Here is a 17,643-nt window from a genome sequence, read left to right on the forward strand (position 1 = left end):
TACTGCACCAAGTAAAACTGAAAATAGAATTTCACTGTGTCCCAGAAAACAATGCCAGAGCTGTCTCAGCAACATGTCTGCTGAAATTGCCGTGACTGGGAGACCTACTGTAAGACAAGCAGCAATCCAATATTACTTGTCAACTTAAAACCTACTGAAACCATATTGGCATTCTCTTCTTTTATAAAAGTGTGAAATAACCTGCATATTTTATGCTGTCACTGTCCTCTCTGCAACAAAGCCAGGCCACATACAAACCTTTATTCAGCAAAGCACTTAGAGATCTATCAATGTGCTCAGTGTTATGTTATGAACCAGTCTTTTCTTATGGGCCTCTGTGTATCCTGTCTTGGGTAAACACATCCATCTACTATATCACTCAGTTTAAGAAGTTTGTTTCACTCTGTTTCTTTGGCCTGAGACAGTGCAATCAGCGTGAACATTAAAAAAAAGAATCTACCAAAGTCTGAAATTACAGTATCAACATTTGAACTTGGGATGTCATTAATAAGAGCAGCTTTGGCTTACTTCTTAGGCAATCAATGGGAGACTGATCGTGTGTGCAGAATATCCTTCGACTTTTAAAACTTCATTAAGAGTTACTTACTATGACACTGGAAAGTGTAGCCTTATGTTCTGTATATGACAGTCTTATGTGGGTTATCTATAAGAAAATAATAAGAATACAGGCATGGTGTAATAAAACAAGCCATATTTAGGTACTGAAATTACATTTTATTCTCCAATTTATTTTTTCAGTAAAATCATCTCCTGATTAAGTACACAAGCCATTTTACTTTAAACTGCATCAATATGCATCACTGAAATCAGGCTACATGGCTTCTTTACCACTGATGAAATGAAATTGTAATTTGCTACTTCATGTTTTAATCCAAAAGACAGAGCTGTACGGTGATTAATTTACTCTTCATAACTGGCCTTTTCGTGAAGTATTTTTTGAAAGTGGGTTCTTGAACTATCAGAAGGGTTGCCCTGAAAATGATTACCTTGTTTTTTTGTCGTTTGTTTCAGTTAAATTCACAACTAACTAGTTATTTATCGAAGTGCATGTGGTTTTCATATTACATATTACATATTACAGCTGAATAAAGTTGAAAGAATATATATGGACATTATCCTGATAAGTTTAACTACTAAATGGATTTAACTGACTAAAAATGACCAGACAAAGATTTTGGTGTGGTTAAATTTAGCCTGAATTTCAGGTCTACGTTCCTATCATTAATCCCCTTGGGAGTTAATGCGATCAGCGGAGTAGCAAATGGGACTTTGTCTCTGATGCTTGTGCCCTCAGAGAATAGCGTCCATGGCGGGATGGTTAAATGTCTCCCAGGAACCAGATCACATCTGCTGGGTTCACGTCCCTCTGCCACCTCTAACACAACTCATTAATGAGGATCCTTTTCTGGAGCCATGTCAGTGTGCCATGTATGGTTTTTTGGGTTTTTTTTTTTTTTTTTTTTAACTCTTTTTAACTTTGTTGTGAGGCCCACTGTTTTGTGGCTGTCATACTAATGTATAGGGACACTCTGGTGCCGCTGTCCAACAAGTCGTCCGTTATCTGAGGGAAATGTGTCCGTCCAGAGGTGAGGGCGGCTTTGTGCTCTCAACCAGGCCACCTCTCAGCCTTTGTGCCAGTAACAAGCTCAGCTCAGGCTCCAACGAAGCGAGAAATTGTAAACTCTCCGGAGAGGCCCAGTGGAGAGATAAGGGCTTAGTGTTTGCTGGCAATGTGCATGGGGATGAATCTGATACGGCCGAGTCCCACGCCAGAATGGGAGTGATGATACCTCCCCTTCTATGGAGAGTTATGTTTAATCCCCTTTGCCAGTGTATTCACTTGCAAATATTCCTGTCACCATTAATATGTATTAACATCCTTCACACACTGTTCAATACAGATTTATCAGACTCTATTTTTCCTCTTGTGCTCACCATCGTCTCTCTGCTGCTCTTGAACCACAGCTTTTTATAACGAGAATAGACCTGAATGTGCTGCTGATGTTCAAGCAGCAAACCTTTGCCTGGAGATACAGCAGGGTTCAATATAGACTCCACTGATAGTCTCCAAATAAAGCACTCAGCCGAGACCAAAACCACCATAGTTTATCATTCATTTGTTCAAATACAGTTTTCATTACCTTTCAAAAAACAAATATTCCACTTTGTGACTATAAGGTCTTTAATGAGTGTGATGTGATTGTAGCATTAACAAACAAACAAAAACTGAGTAAATTTGCGGTGTGAATTAGAGTTTAATCAATGTTCTAAAAAGTCTCAAAACAAACGAAACTCAGAATTACAAATCCCAGAAATGAAAAATTCTTGAAAAGTCTTTGAATTTGTAAAGTGTTACATAAACATTTCAGCGGATTTTATATTTTTTTGTCAAAAAATTTTAGGTGAACCTAGTGTTTGCCTTTACACTGATCCTTACATTCATATCTATTCTATTCACCTGCCATGCATTTCTGTTTCTTTTGAGACGAGAAGCAAACCAATTGAACTGTTTTGCCTGAAAATCAGTATTGAATTCATTTTTACATTTTGTCTTAAAAAGGTTTTAAAAGTATTAAATAAAACTCTCTTATATCTGCAGGCACATTGTAGAGGCTTGACTCACCTCTCTGTTTATCATAGTCAATTTAGATTTAAATGTAAAATTGGTCACTGTTGATGTTTGACTTCAAGTCGTTGCTAATTCTGAGTTACAGAACATGATATAATCTAACAAGATAAAGAATGCTGGATAGGATTTGTGTGAGATTTTGTCTGTTTGGTGGTCTAATCCAGACAAAGCCCAGAGAAGCTCATTACAGCCTCGTGAGGCCTTAAGCCTGTGCTGTCTGCATTAAAGCAGCCAAGAACTGTCTGTCAGCTTCCTGGCAGAGCCCAAATCAAGCTGTCAATTACTGGACGTGTTTATGGAAATTACATGTTTGTTAACATGCTGGAAAAATGTGCTCTCGGCTCAAGCAGCATGTGTTCGGAGAAACAATTTTGCTCGGAAATCACCTTTCAAATGGATGAAGGTGATCCTCATCAGATCACAGACACGAGAGGCATTTTAACTCTCCCTGTCCTGATACGTGTGAGGAAAAGCCCAGACAGAGAGAGCCACAACTAACAATCAAAGGTGGAGTCCGGGTATGATGCTGTGTTTTCATTTATTAAGTCATTTCACTCAGTCTTGGCTGTTGTTCAACCTCTTTTGTTACTCTCAAAGATGCAAAAGCACAGATTTGGTGACAAACACTGCAGTGAATAGGGAGGCATATTCGAGCTTGAGCACTAACTCATGCGTTTGACATCAAACAGTACAAAGAAAACATTACATTAAACACATTTGATTAAATATACAAAAGGTGAATTAGCCACTAGAGGGAGCGGCATGCTCTGATTTCTATCAAATTAATGATTTAAACTCAGTATTTCCTTTTTCACCATGTGTATATTTACGTCTCGCAGCGACAAAGACTTAACCATTTCCACCTGAAGAACGGTTCTTTTAAAGTATAGCTTCACGTTAAATAGATTCACAACAATGCAGTGTGAAAATGAAGCTATCTCCACCTTTCAGTGTAATGTCTCCGATGAGATGTTTATGTCAATTTCCCTGTTGATTTTCTCGCACATAAAGGCCTTGATTTCAGCCTCCAAATGATCATGAAATTGAGCCAATCGACATGCATATCTCAGATGTCTGGTCGAGCTCATCTTAGACAAGGTAATTTTGTCAGAGCAATTACCATTGTAATGTATTCCAAAGTCAGGGCATTTTCTGCTGCTTAGGTGAGCCGCTGACAGCATGTTTTGATTTTTAAGCAATTGTGCTTTTCACTCCGAGATCACGCCAAGGTCTGCATTTCTCCCTATGTAACAACCCGCCATGATTCCATTATTTCACATTAACATCTAATTACTCTCAGACCCGCAGCTATATTGAAAAAGCCACTGCGAGTTCTGGGGTTTGACAAAGCTGTAAGTAAAGATGGGTTAGGGGGTTGGTGGGTGTTTATGAAGAAGAAACTCCAACTGTAAGACATACCCAATTCCCAGTGGACCCGTATTACCTGTCAGGGATGATGACAATGCCCTAGAGAATGTCACTGTGCAGTAAAACTGTCATCACACAATTACTCTCACCATTACTGGCCCTACATCTCCATGTAATGACTGTGACACACTTTACAATTCAGATTGTATTCTCAGTCATTGGCACTTAAATGCTGCACTCCGTTTTTATGAAAAGATAAAGATCTCTGTAATCTGCCAGAGCTCAACCATCCCTTGAAAGCTTGTCAGGCGGCATTTTGTCGTTCACAAGAAGTTGTCATACCCCGTAGCATCTCCCTTTGTTGGGCTGGTGAAAGTGTCTTTTTGAGTGCACTATTGTGTGCTTGTTGATATGTGCTTGCTTATGGAGTCAGACTGTGTTTTGGTCCAGCTAGATATGAGTTATCACAAGAGAAACATGCAATGTGGCGTATTATGTACATTTCGAATGAGAATACTCATCAGCACATAACACCAGAGGATCCTTTAGTCATGGATCATCAAATTAAGACCTGAATGATGCCTGTTTTGTTGTGATGTGGCTGAGATGTTCAGTATGCTGTGCCCTCAGATTTAGATTTAAACGTTCTCCCCGGATTCTTGCATCTTAAAGGGAACAGCTGGAGATATTCTATATTTTTATTACTCTCTGTGGCCCAGCTACACATTTTAAAACTAGTCACAAATACAAACTTCCATTTTTAATAAAAGGCGAAATAATTTCCTAAAACAGCTGGCTAGTGTAGTTTTTAATGAAACATTACTCAAACAATCACAATTTTCATTTGTGGATTAATACACATTAGGTGCTCTTGTGACTATTTAAACCAGCAGGATGGTGTATGAGGAATCGACTCTAAACAAACTACATAGTTTATTCATATATATGGCACATGTCACCCAGTGAACAGTGTGGCTGACTGATGAGATTTTGACAGCAAAGATCTATGGCACAGAGGACTAAGATGTATCAGACTTTAGCTACGCAGATGATACTTGTTAGTAGTTCATGATAGATCACTGTTGTGATAAGAAATAAACATTTGATTAAAGCAAAGCTGCAATAAAAAGAATATGGATGAGATAGAGTGCTCACCTGTGCAGGAAACAATGAGGCAGTTTATGGTGCTGTAAATTAGAGTTAAGTGCACTGTTATCAATAAAATCTTGAACATGTTGCACCTAATGTTTGGAAACTTGTATATGTGACCAGAGAAGATCAAATTCCTTAAAAAGAGGAAAATACCGATTTGCTGTGATGGATTTAGCTGTCGATGTGATTGACCAGTTGAAACTGTCAGACAAAGAAGAAGGTTGCTATTCACCAGTGATTTTACTCACTACCGTGACATTGTTTTCATTTTTCTTACACATTTAAATTCCCAAACAAATCAGTGACAGTCAGGACTGATTCTGTGATGGGTCTCTGAAATAATCCCATCAGCCCGCTGTTATCTGTCGAAATTGAAAACATCGAGCCTCCGCAGAAAATAGAGTATTTGTAGCCCTTTCTTGCTTAGAAGGATCAATTCATTGTTGGTTTTGCTCTCTTTGTGAGCTTTGTTGTTGACCATAAGAAAACTATAGAATATCAGAAGACTTATCCTTTAAGTGCAATCCAACTGCACCACCAACTGCAAAAAGCCAAACTGCCAGCCTGCGTGTGATAGCAGATTGAGTTTAACAAGCCAGATGGGTTGTAATTGTCTGATCAATCCAATGTTTGTGAGCTTTTATGCCTTTTATTATGGTTTGTTTTCCTTACGTGCTATTTCCTCTGCTGATTGGCCTTCCCTTGGGGAGTGTCTGTGTCAAAAACACTTTTGCTGCCTGACCAGCGTTACTTCTCTCAGGATGTGGAGTCATACTGTGCTCTGCCTGAGTTGGGCAGCACCTCCCATGAAAGTGACTGGAGCAGCATTATCTTCCACGCCTGTCGGCCATGCCACTGCAGTTTCACCTTTTCAGAGCAGTTGTCTGGCACAGCGCTCTGTGATTAATGCTGTCCTGCTTTCCTCTGTGCAGGGGTTAGTGAAGAAGCGTTTCTTCTTCGCAGCAGTAAGGAGTAAAAAATTAGGTTAGACATTTTGAAATGTCATTTGGCTCTGCTAAACCTTTTGAATTCTCATGTAGCTGTTTAAAACTTACAGGGATCAGCCTTTGCTCTCTTCCCTCACTTTACATTAAGATATCAATATACCTGCATCGACCAGTTGCTTCTCTCCTTTAATACTTTTATTTTTTTTTAAGCTTACACAAGACATATACACATGTCTTACTTAGAACTTTACTTAGAGTGTTATAATGCAGGCATTGTTATTTTCATGGCACATGTAACAGCAGGCCCTCTTTCCAATCATAACTAAAGAGTTGGTCCCTGTACGGATGTGAAGAGGTTAACCCTTAACTTTTGGAAGCCGCTGACTGGTTCTCTTGCCTCTCCTTTACTTTATCACAGTAATTGAGACTCTTTCATGGCACTTCTGTTTCTTTTCCTAGATATGTAATGTACTGGATAGATCCTTAACATGCTCAATCACAGAGAACTAATTTGACTGTATTGTTTGACAAGTGTTCCTTACAGCTTGGTGTGAGTGAGATGCAATCTAAGAACAATTATGCCATTTTCTGAGAACAGTATGGGGCAGGTAACAATCATTTTAGATTTTCGCAGGTTAAATGTAATGACCACTCTAAGTGCTGAGTTTCAGAGTTTGTGAAGGATTTTTTTTTTTTTTATTCAAACCTGACTACTGTTGCTCAGGATGAGAAAAGAAAGTGAAATATTGGCATGGTATATGTATATCTAGTGTAATATGTGAATTGTGGTTTGTTTTAACTTCTTTAAATTTTCTGTGGGTTCTGTGTCTGTCTGGCACATGAAAAGAGGATATAGTCATTTTCATACATGGTGAGAACTTAATTCTAATTCTCCAGCACATCAGGCACCTAATCTTAAAAAATGGTACGTAAAAGACCCTGAAGGTGCTCTGGCATTTGGGAGGTAGTGAAGTAAAAGAGCTCAAGGTTGCAGAGGACTGAAACCCATCTGAGCCCCGTCTTTGAAGCCCCTGTTGGACTTTTAAATTTTTATCACTCCTGATATTTGTTCTCGATGGCAAATTAACAGCCTTCCTTGTGCCATTCAGTTTCCTTTCTGAAGACAAGGCTTAAATTTTGTCTAACTGCCTGAATTTACTACTCTTCTATTTTTCACACGACAGAATCAATACCAGGACTGAAGAAGAGAGGATAAAAATTTATGGTATCTTGCAATTTAATGGTTGAAAAGATGCAATTTGAAAGATCATAAATTGTGAAGGAGCTTATGCTTCATTGCACTTGATTCAGTGCTTGCTGTTAGAACTTGATTTGCGAGTGTCTGCAAAGTGTGATTAACGAGGCGATCAATGTGCAGTGCAGCACACTATGGCACTCCTAATGCTCTTCATTAGAATAAATAAAATAAATTGACTGCAGCTCTGTGAAAACTCTGTAATGGTTAAAAATCAAAGAATGTCATCCCCCAGCCACGATTTAGCTTCTCTCAGCCTGCATCCACCTTGATCACATTATCCTGACAGCCTTGTCTCTGAACCTGCAGGGGCCCTGAGACAAGCTCGGGGTGAGGGGAGTAAAAGGAAGTGGTGTGTCGGCGGGGGCCACAGACTCTTGCTTAGTTGACTGGTAATCATAAATCGGAGGGCTTTTGTACTGCAAGTGTTCGGGGGAATGCAGTTTGTGAAGTATTAATGCATGAAATAGCATTTCAAGCTGATAAACAGTTCGCAGAATGGTCAGTCCGTGCAGATTGCTCTTCCCTCTTTCTTTTCCATGAAGGCATATTGTTTGTAATAACATTTACCAGGAGAATTTATTCCACTTCATTTCATGTTTTCTTGCCAGACAGCTTGGTATTGCTGTTGTGGAGGGAGGTGGCGTGTCAAACTCAACTGTAACATTCACTCCTCCTGCCTGTCCTCTTGGGATTATTGTCTTTTCAGATTACACTACGTTGGATTGGCCACAATATGAGCTGTCATGCAGTCACTTAACTCGGCCCTGCAATTGATTTCTTGCTTTGTCTCCCTGTGGCTGTTAAAATCAATTAGCTATAAGTAACTGGGCAACAAAATGCATTTGTAAATGAGCTGGTATTGATATTTTCATCTCTCTCCATTAAAAGCAAAGTATCGACTCAAAGGTTTATGTTATGTGTCATGTTGTCTCCTTGTCTACATTATTATCTGGAAAATATGAAACACGCCGTTACAGATCCATGAGTATACACCTGATGAACATCCAACCTGACTGCACAACACCAATAGTAATACTGCATGTGTCAGCCACAGCAAATATCACATTCATAACATCAGAACAGCTGCAAGAAAACACATATTTGTTTATATCTGTTTCTACGTGCGTGGATAGAAGCTGTTTATTCTGTGTTACTCTCTCAACTTGCTGATGTGATTTCCTCTCCAGGGAGAAGAGATTTGTGCGCAGTTGCAGGCTTATAGCTACTGATGAGATGTGGCTCTGTGCCGGAAGATGATAGGGTACCTGATGGAGTCCGCACGACGACCGTCGACCCTTCCTGCTCTTGTCTTTGCAACACCTTTGTGCTGCTGCTGCAGGGTGAGTCACCTCTCCTGCCACTCAGCCCAACCTTTATTAGCTCTCTGCCCATTAAACATGACCTGAGTGCTCATTTTGCATGGAGACATCTAATTGTGTGCTGCTGAGGCACTAGTCCTAATAGGCTAAGTGCTGGCTCCTACGGTGACTACACGAACTGTGTATGAACTGCAAAACTTTCCTCCCTCCTGTGACCCCCAACCACTCATTATTGTAATCATCTGAGAAATCACACTTTCTGATCTAATCACGTTATGTTTGTGTAAATTAACTAATAAATTACAGATAAAAGCATTCCCTCCTCACAAATATTTCTATTACAGAACTGTTAAATGGTTTACAAAAAAATATTCATCATTTAATTCCAGTTACAACTAAAACTAAAGAAACTTTGTACACGGTCTAATCACCATTTTAGGAAATTATTGGAAGTGATGTTTATTGTTTGTGAAGTTTAAAATGAGCAGTATTTTAGTAAATGTGTCATAGCTTCAAACTGAAATGCATTCATATGTATTTGAAGTCCCTCATAAAAGAAGAATTTCTGTTGTTTATTACAGTCCAGGTAAGCTTAGCATGGCACCACCATTGCTGAATTTTGTGTTTTTCCTGCAGAAACCATCCATGTCAAAAACATATAAACCTGTGATACTTTTTTCTCAGGGTTAAGGTCAGACAGTGCAACAGAAACTCCCAAGAACCTGTTAAAGTTGACTATGTCTATTTTAAAGATTCCATTAAACTCTGACTAAGACCACTTTTAATCAGAGTTAATAGAACAGGTTTAAGAATAAAGTTCCCCTGCGAAGACAAAATGGTTATTGTGAGCTTGCGAACATTGAACAATCAGATTTTTTTTCTCTAACCCTGTAACAGATGTCATGGATTTTAAAGAGGTATAAAATGTTTTCATCGTAGATACACGATCAAAAATGTGAAATGAAGACATTTTTAAAATTAAAAAAAGATTATTTCTTTAAATATACACTTTTGTTAATTAATAAAATCCGGTAATCCAGTAACATAATAATGACATTTATTTATTAAGTGTTAATTTCCTAAATCGTATGTTTTCCAGTTTAATATTGGTTTCACCAGGATATACTTAGAGTATATTCACTGTTTTCTGCCTTAACTTCTAATAATTTTCCTCTGTTGTCTGAGTTAAAGACCAATTCATACCTTTTATGTCTAAAAAACAATAAAGATACACTTACGATTTTTGATCCATTATTCCAATACACTGACATTTAGGCGTCAAATCTTTCCCCTTATTTTACACCTGATATTACTTTTTATTTTTCTGAAGAGAAATACAGTGGACTGTGAGTGCTGTTGACAGTCTGGATGATCATTGTCCAGGTGGTTAGTTTCTGCAGGGTTTTCTTTTCTTATCCAGGGACTGTTTTAGTCATCCATAATGGGAGGTTCATTTCTTGTCCCTTGTTTGCTTGAGATTTCCGCAGCAACTGTGGGTCAAACCCCAGACATGGTGGCCACTGATATATTCCATGAGAGAGTACTGGATACCCTAAAGTAATTATTGCAGCATCCCAAATTTTTTTGTTTTTTTGTTCTCTTGATGATTTCCCTGGGTATCTCTTTTCAAAAGGAGGACAATGTGTGCAATCATTTCTATATTTTTGTTTTCCACCATCAGCCAGAATACTGCTAATAATCCATGAAGGCCTTTTTTTTCTGAAAGGTAAACTGTAACCGAGCACAGCCAAATGGGAAGGGTCAGCGCCGAAACAAAACAGATCACGTTTTTTTTGTTTTGAAACTGTGTTTAGAGGAGGCTTCATGTTACATGGCGTGTTTCCATGAATCACAGACAGCACAATTTATTTCCAAAGATTGCTTCAAGATCATGCTAAATTGCTTACATGAGATAAACAGATGTTGACTGGACGTGGAAAACCTTGTTTTTTCAGTACATGATGTGGTAATGAAGTTTATGTTTAAAAGTTTTCATTTCACTATAGCAAACAGATGCACACAGCTCAGTGTGAGGTACATCAAACCGAAAAACAATTGCATCCACCTCTCTTCATGAGTGTTGGGCATCCAGCCAGAGTGAAATCGGATACTAACGAAAATACAAAAGAAGAGCTTCTTCTATGAGTCTGTGAGTTATTCACTCCAATAAAATAATAAAGAATAGAGATAAAGAATTGATTTAGGAATGTGCTACCTTGGATACATGCAATTACAATTAGAGTACAGAAATATTCCTTCGCAAGTAAAAGACCTGCACTGAGAATGTTACTGAAGTAAAGACACATAAGTATTATGTATCAGCAAAATATACTAAAACTATGAAAAAAAAGAAGTACTCAGTGTGCAGAATGGCCCCTTTCAAAGTGTTATTGGATTAGTATTATTATAGATGTATTTACAGTTTTTTAATGCTCAGGCAACAGTATGAGTACTTTACATACTGCTGAGCAGCTTAATCTATTACAAATAAATACATTTTAGAGGCGAAGAATTTGTTTTGAATGTAAAGGAGTAGGTTTTTAATCCGAGACATAATTTGCCGCTGTGCACTTTCTGTTGTGTCTTTTAGCTCCCACTGTCCTCCTCCATGCTGAGGACAGAAGCAGCATCGGTCCATTGCTTCCAGGGGGATGAATATCGTTGTGTAAAATCATTGCTTTGAAACTTTAACAACACACTCCTCATCACGTTGCAGCATAAGGAGCTGGGAGGGGGCACAGGGCAGCCAAGTTGTGAATAGGCCTCATCAGTGAGGGTGAGGGTTCAGATCCTTATATTAGTTATACAGGAGTCACCCTCCCCGACCTAAGGCAAATAAGCCACTTAACGCAATTATTTGCAATCACTAAAGGTGGTATTCATTATAAAAGGATTTTTCTTTCTTGCCTCAACATAATTTCCCATTGTTCATGTGAAAATGGCAACCAAAAGAGCATTTTAAGTGTTATTGTGGAGAGAAGGGCATCTTTTCTTTAAAGACTGCTTCAAAGTCTGAATAAACTTCCAAATTGTGTGATAAAACTGAGCCTTATTGTGCATTGACCCTCGCTGAGAGAGAAAATGGCAGGCTTCTGGAGCACATTGTATTGGGCTGATTTGTAAATATAAGCTTTTGATTACTCCATCATGAATATTTCAGCCGTTACACATTTCATGCTATTGTAATACGTGGGACTGTTTTTATTAACCTTATCAGTAGGTATTGTGGTGGGAGATATTTTATCTCAGCCATACACTTTTTATCTGATACCTGGCGCCTATAGGTGTGAAATCACGGAGATGGAAGTGTCTATAATAAGATGATTTCTCACAAAAGAAGAGGCAGCTCTGCGAACAGAGAGAGCGGGTGCATAATTATTCCAAACTTTCCTTCTAATGTTTATCTGTACATCTGTCTTTGTTTGATTACAGTTTCAAGAACAGAAGCCTCACTCCCTTTAGCCTCCTATCTGCGCAGGGCGTAGTGTGCTATTTGGTAATGCAAACCAAATATCTGACTAATTAGCAGTTCCCTCACGTTGCTATATGTTTTTTCGCTCTGCATATTTCTGCCTTCCAGATAGTAATGCAATTAAGCACAACATTTTTTTTTCCCTCCACAAAATTGCTTAAGTAGATGTAATTAGGGAGTGAATGTTTTGATGAGGAGAACAGAACTTATGGAATATATCCATAAACCTGCAGTCTGGAACATCATACAGTTGCTATAGGAAGTATGTGTTTGTAACTTTGTGTAGTGTTTGTCATTTAGTAAATAGGTTCTTATTTTTTTAAGGTATTTTAAGGCAGACTGTTTTTCTGCTGAGCCACAGGGAGGCAGAGTGGCAAAAAGAGTTAATTTTGTACTAAAATGACTGTAACTTTGCAAAATACCCACTTGATTTGACTGACTGTAACTGCTGGAGCCCCGTATTAACTTTGGTTAAACTTTGGGAAGCATTCTTGCACAGATAGAGGACTGTGGATTTTGTCCCCTCATCTCTCGCATAGAAATAACTTCAGTTTCTTTACAGCCGGAATGAACAGGAGCGACCAAAAATTGCCATCCTGTACCGGTGCATATGGGCATCTAAGCACTGTTTTAAGACAGACTTGAAAAGATGACAACCTATTGTTGTTATTAAAATTGCTCATTAAAAATAAGGCATCTCTTATTATTTTGTGTCATTTAGACTGCTGCGAAAAATCTTCATTTACTAACGAAACAACCGAACCCATCCCTTCTCCCATTGAACACCATATACTGAGCTGAGAGTGTGAGAACTTGGGGTGGCATGCGCATCTGTATGAAAAGTGGTGGCAGCATGATGCGTCACAATCGCCTCTGATCAGTTACAATGGAAATAAATAATTCATGCTGGAGGAAATGAGTCTAATTAGCAGGCAGTTTGGGTCCTTTGATAAAGCTGAGGACTAATTCTATGAAGGGCAGGAAGCTCTGTCATCAGTCAGCCCTGAGCAGATTAGCATCTATTATGAATGAGGGATGCGCACCCTGGTGAAACCAAGTGTGTCCAGGAGACAAACTTAATAACTCCTGCGATGGGACAAACTTCCCCGCGCCCTCCACCTGCACCTCCTCCCCAGCAAACACACATATATCCACCCTCCTTTCTCCCTCTCTCTCTCTCTCTCTCTCTCTCTGTCATCAGTCTACACTCCCATCCTGCAGGTCTATTGTGTGCAGGTAGAAGCAAGCGGCTGCAATGGAGGGACTCGCCCCTCTGTCCATCACCCTGACAGCTGTGGAAATACATTCGCCATGCTGCATTAAGGAGCCTCCACAGTATTTAACAGGAAACTTAAACACAAAAGGAATGTGGGGCACCTTCTCTCCGCCCATTTTCCATGTCCGCTCACCAAATTCCCATCATTTAAAGAGCATATCACTTCATTTTAGTGCGTTATTTCCTCACAGGACTTGTTTTACCAACTTCTGAAGAATGAAGAGTGGCAAAGGGATGCTCAGTGTGATGTAGATGTGATACTTGTGAAGCAAAATCATGCCCACATTTTCCCTCTTTCTTGCAAGAACAACACAATTGAGGCCAATTAGAACTGAGTGCAGAGCCGTTGTGACAAGCAAAGGTCCCGGTATCAAGGAGGACACGCGGGGGCGGGGTGGACCTGTCAGCGCTACACTGAGGGAGATAACAATAAATAGCTAATAATGACACTTAATGAGCTTGATTAAGTTGATTTGTTATGGAAAAAGTGCAACAAATGGTGGATGTACGTGATGTGATGAGAGATTGATTTTAATAGATAGGAAACTCTGTTGGGGCTTTGCTGCACAATGGAGCTGCAGAGGGAAAATAAGGTACAAGGGGACGCTGAATGGATTCTCACGAGACATATTTGAGATAATTAGATAAATTTCACACTAACATACATCATTTACTCAAGGACATGATGAACATGTTACAATTCTCAGCATACAGGGGATGTCATATATTTTCAAGAAACGGCTGGCCTGATTATTTTCAACTTACATGTTTCCAACAAGTGCAATATGTTCATACAGTATATGAATGTCGTTAAATGCTATTATGGGAGCAGTAATGACTGCCAGATAATTATCCCTCCCACTCAGACTTGACGGCTGCTGAATTTCTCTCATTTCACCACATAATTGTCTATGATTGAATTGGAGATTTTATATACTTTTCTGTTCTTTCAGGCTGAGTTGACTTTCCACAGTGATGGTGGAGGTTATCACAGGCCCTACAAGTCGCCCGAATTGCCCTGTAAACAACATGCAACAGTGAACAAAGTTTCCCTGGCTTTCAATACGCCTCTCCCAATTTTCCCTCGAAAGCGACAGAAAGTCAGATGAAGGGAAGTTTAATTAAGTAAGAACCTGTTGAGGAAGATTTCCAATCATGGTCTTCAGAATGAGTGCATTCAGCGTATTCATCTCCAGGCGATATGCTCTCTCTTTATCCAAGTGTGCGCTTCTCTAGTTCTCTAGAGGGACCCCAGTTAATTGAATACATTAAAGTAGAGCGCCGGGGGCTTTATTTATTTTTCTACTTTAGTCAGACTTGTTTAAAGGAGACCAACTGCTGATGTTTGGTCCCTTCTAGAGTTTAAATGGTCTCCACACTGGGAGTGGCATGCAGGAGTAGTGGTTTGAGAAGAGATTTGATGTAATCCACAGCCTTATTTATTCGCCATGAACCCCTGCGTGAGCCTAGTTTATGTATTTGGCAGTCATTCAATTCTGCATCTTGGCCCTGAAGCCTTATGTATCTATAGGACTCAATATGGAGGAACCTATGAAGGTTTCATTTTGTTCCCTTTAATGTTTGTGCACTGCTGCTCCTGCTGTATTCTTTCTCCCTTATAATGTTTATGACTAGATGTATAAACTGACCTACGACATGTGGAGATATCTCATAATTGTGGTTCTTTCTCAGCTATTTTACTGTAGTTTTTGGGTCAAAAAACAAAACAAAACATGAATTCACATCATGTGCCTTTTGGACACATCTTGTGATTTTGTATGAAAAATGTTTTCCCATATTATACTTGGCTATGTCTGACAGTTTTTAAAGATATAGAAACTCACATCTATATTTACATTTAACATTATATGCTTTAAAAGGGATTTTTTTTTTTGGTCAATTTAATTTGCCTGTTTATTTGGACACCCTGTAAAACTGACAGAAGTGTAATGACTTATCATAAATAAGTGTACCAAAAACTTTAGGTCCGTCAGTTCAAATGTTAGTTTCCTCATTGGTTGCCACTGAAGCTTACACCGGCTAACGGGAAGATGGATTTGAAGTTAATGCTGTTACAAAGCAAACATATAAGAAGCTGTGAGTACATGACTTTCAATTACATTTTACAGACTAAAGACTGAACCTGAACCTGGATGGGTCAGAACGAGTGCAGAAATGACAGAGCTGATTCTTTAACGAGCAGCTTGACTGGTGGACTTTGGGGGTATTAACATCATGTGATGTGTGAAATCCAGACGGTAGCTTACTCCCCAGAGGGCACCGAGATCACATCCCTGGACAATACTCATTAGTCAACATGCTCTTCACCTCCATCGTCACATTTATCACAACCACACAGAAAACTTACTTGTACAAGCACATTATATGCTCATTAATAACCTGGTACAACATTCATCTTGCTGGAAGGGAATTAATTTCCTTGCTGTGGTGCACTTGTTCATTTAAACCAATTGTCAAAAATCCTATTCTTTGCTGAGCAGGAGTTTTTGTGTCCCTTCAATCATAGTTTAAAAGCTAATGGGACAAATATTATTTTGCATTCTGTTAAACTGGCTGGTCATCAAGAAATAGAACGTTTTAAAAGGTCACAACCTGCTTTTTTTCCCTTAACAAATATTTAAATTAGCAATATAAAAAAAAACAAAAGTGCTTTTTGAAGATGTGTTTTCTATGAGAAAGTTCTTTAAATTAACCACAGTTTAATGTGAATATGTAAAACACTGTAATTGGAATACTGGGATGCCTTTTAATAAAAAGGGCTAAAGTGAGATTTAAAATGAACAAGGTGATTAAGAGCGACTGTGCTGGACATTTATATAGCAGGACTGCACATAATGAATAAAGATTCATGCTTTAGTCCCAAATTTAAATTTTTGCACAAAATGTGCCTGATGTAGGCAGCTTTTAATCACCTTACTGACAGGAGTAACTGCTTTCGTTTAACCTTGACTGAAGATCATGAATTCTAAAGCATTTAATTGGATACATCATTTAACAGAATGAACAGAGCAAATTTTCACCAATTCAAAGGCTCAGATTGACAGACAGTGGCAGTAAGACCCACCACAATTAAAGCTGATCTGTATTCACTGGCCCTGTCACCCATCGCCATTAGTGATGTGACTGTTTGATCATCTCTGCAGAGAAACTTTGCTGAACTTCACCTTGTTTTGAAAGGACTCGACGTTGAATGAAAGACGGAGGTTGAGGAGGGGAAGGGGGCTCTGGAGGATAGACACACACACACGCGTACGTACCTACCTCTGGGACCAAAGCTCCCTCAGATGCACCTCTGGTTTAGCAGCAGTAACCATCCTGAAAATGGACTTGACAGCTCAAAAGAAAACAGTGCAAGTCTCACACCATTATATTTATTATCTCCATCAGTGGCTTAATTGAAATGTTTCAAAATCAGAAAATAACAATGCCATCTTTTTTGAGACATTGGAAGTAATGGCTTTGTCTCGTCGCTCTCTGCAGACAATTGCCCCAGTGATGTGAAAAACTGTGTCAAGTGGTACACAGTGAAATGTGCGGCAGACACTTAATTGTTTTCCTGCCTTTGACTTCAGAGAGAACAAATTCAATCTGTGTGCCAGACATATCCTCTGTGACTAAGCCTAACCAGCCAAAGCATGTTTGGTTAAGCAACCAGCCCCAGGGTTAAATTTCAGATTTTGCAATTACAGTTTTTTTTAATCCACAAAAATACAATGTGTTATTTAAATGAACATAGCTTTGGGATGTTTCTGTTAACCAGATCCAATATAGTGGTTCACAAAGTGAGGTCTGGGGACCCCTGTGGGCCCCATGCAGTGCCCTGAGGGTTCTTCAGAAAAATGAATTGTAGATTAATTTCACTCTATTTCAACTCACAGTTTCAAACAGGGAGAATAAAGTGTCTGTTTTTGGGTCATCAGCAAGATGTCTCTATATGTATCACTGACGCCTTTAATATTTTATGAATTTCTTGTGAAACTAATTGAAAATCCATATTATTTTAAGTGAATTAAGCATTTCTCTGAATAGTAATGTTTGTAATATAGGCAAAATCAACACAATGCAGCTTCATTTCAAGAGGATTTACTCACAAAAACATGAATCTGCATAAAATCACAGGCAACAGCTCGAAACACACTCAGACCAAATGCTTTCATTCCATCCTCTTGGGAAAAAATCT

The sequence above is a fragment of the Toxotes jaculatrix genome, chromosome 15 (assembly GCF_017976425.1).
Source record: "Toxotes jaculatrix isolate fToxJac2 chromosome 15, fToxJac2.pri, whole genome shotgun sequence".
Lineage (NCBI taxonomy): Eukaryota > Metazoa > Chordata > Actinopteri > Toxotidae > Toxotes > Toxotes jaculatrix.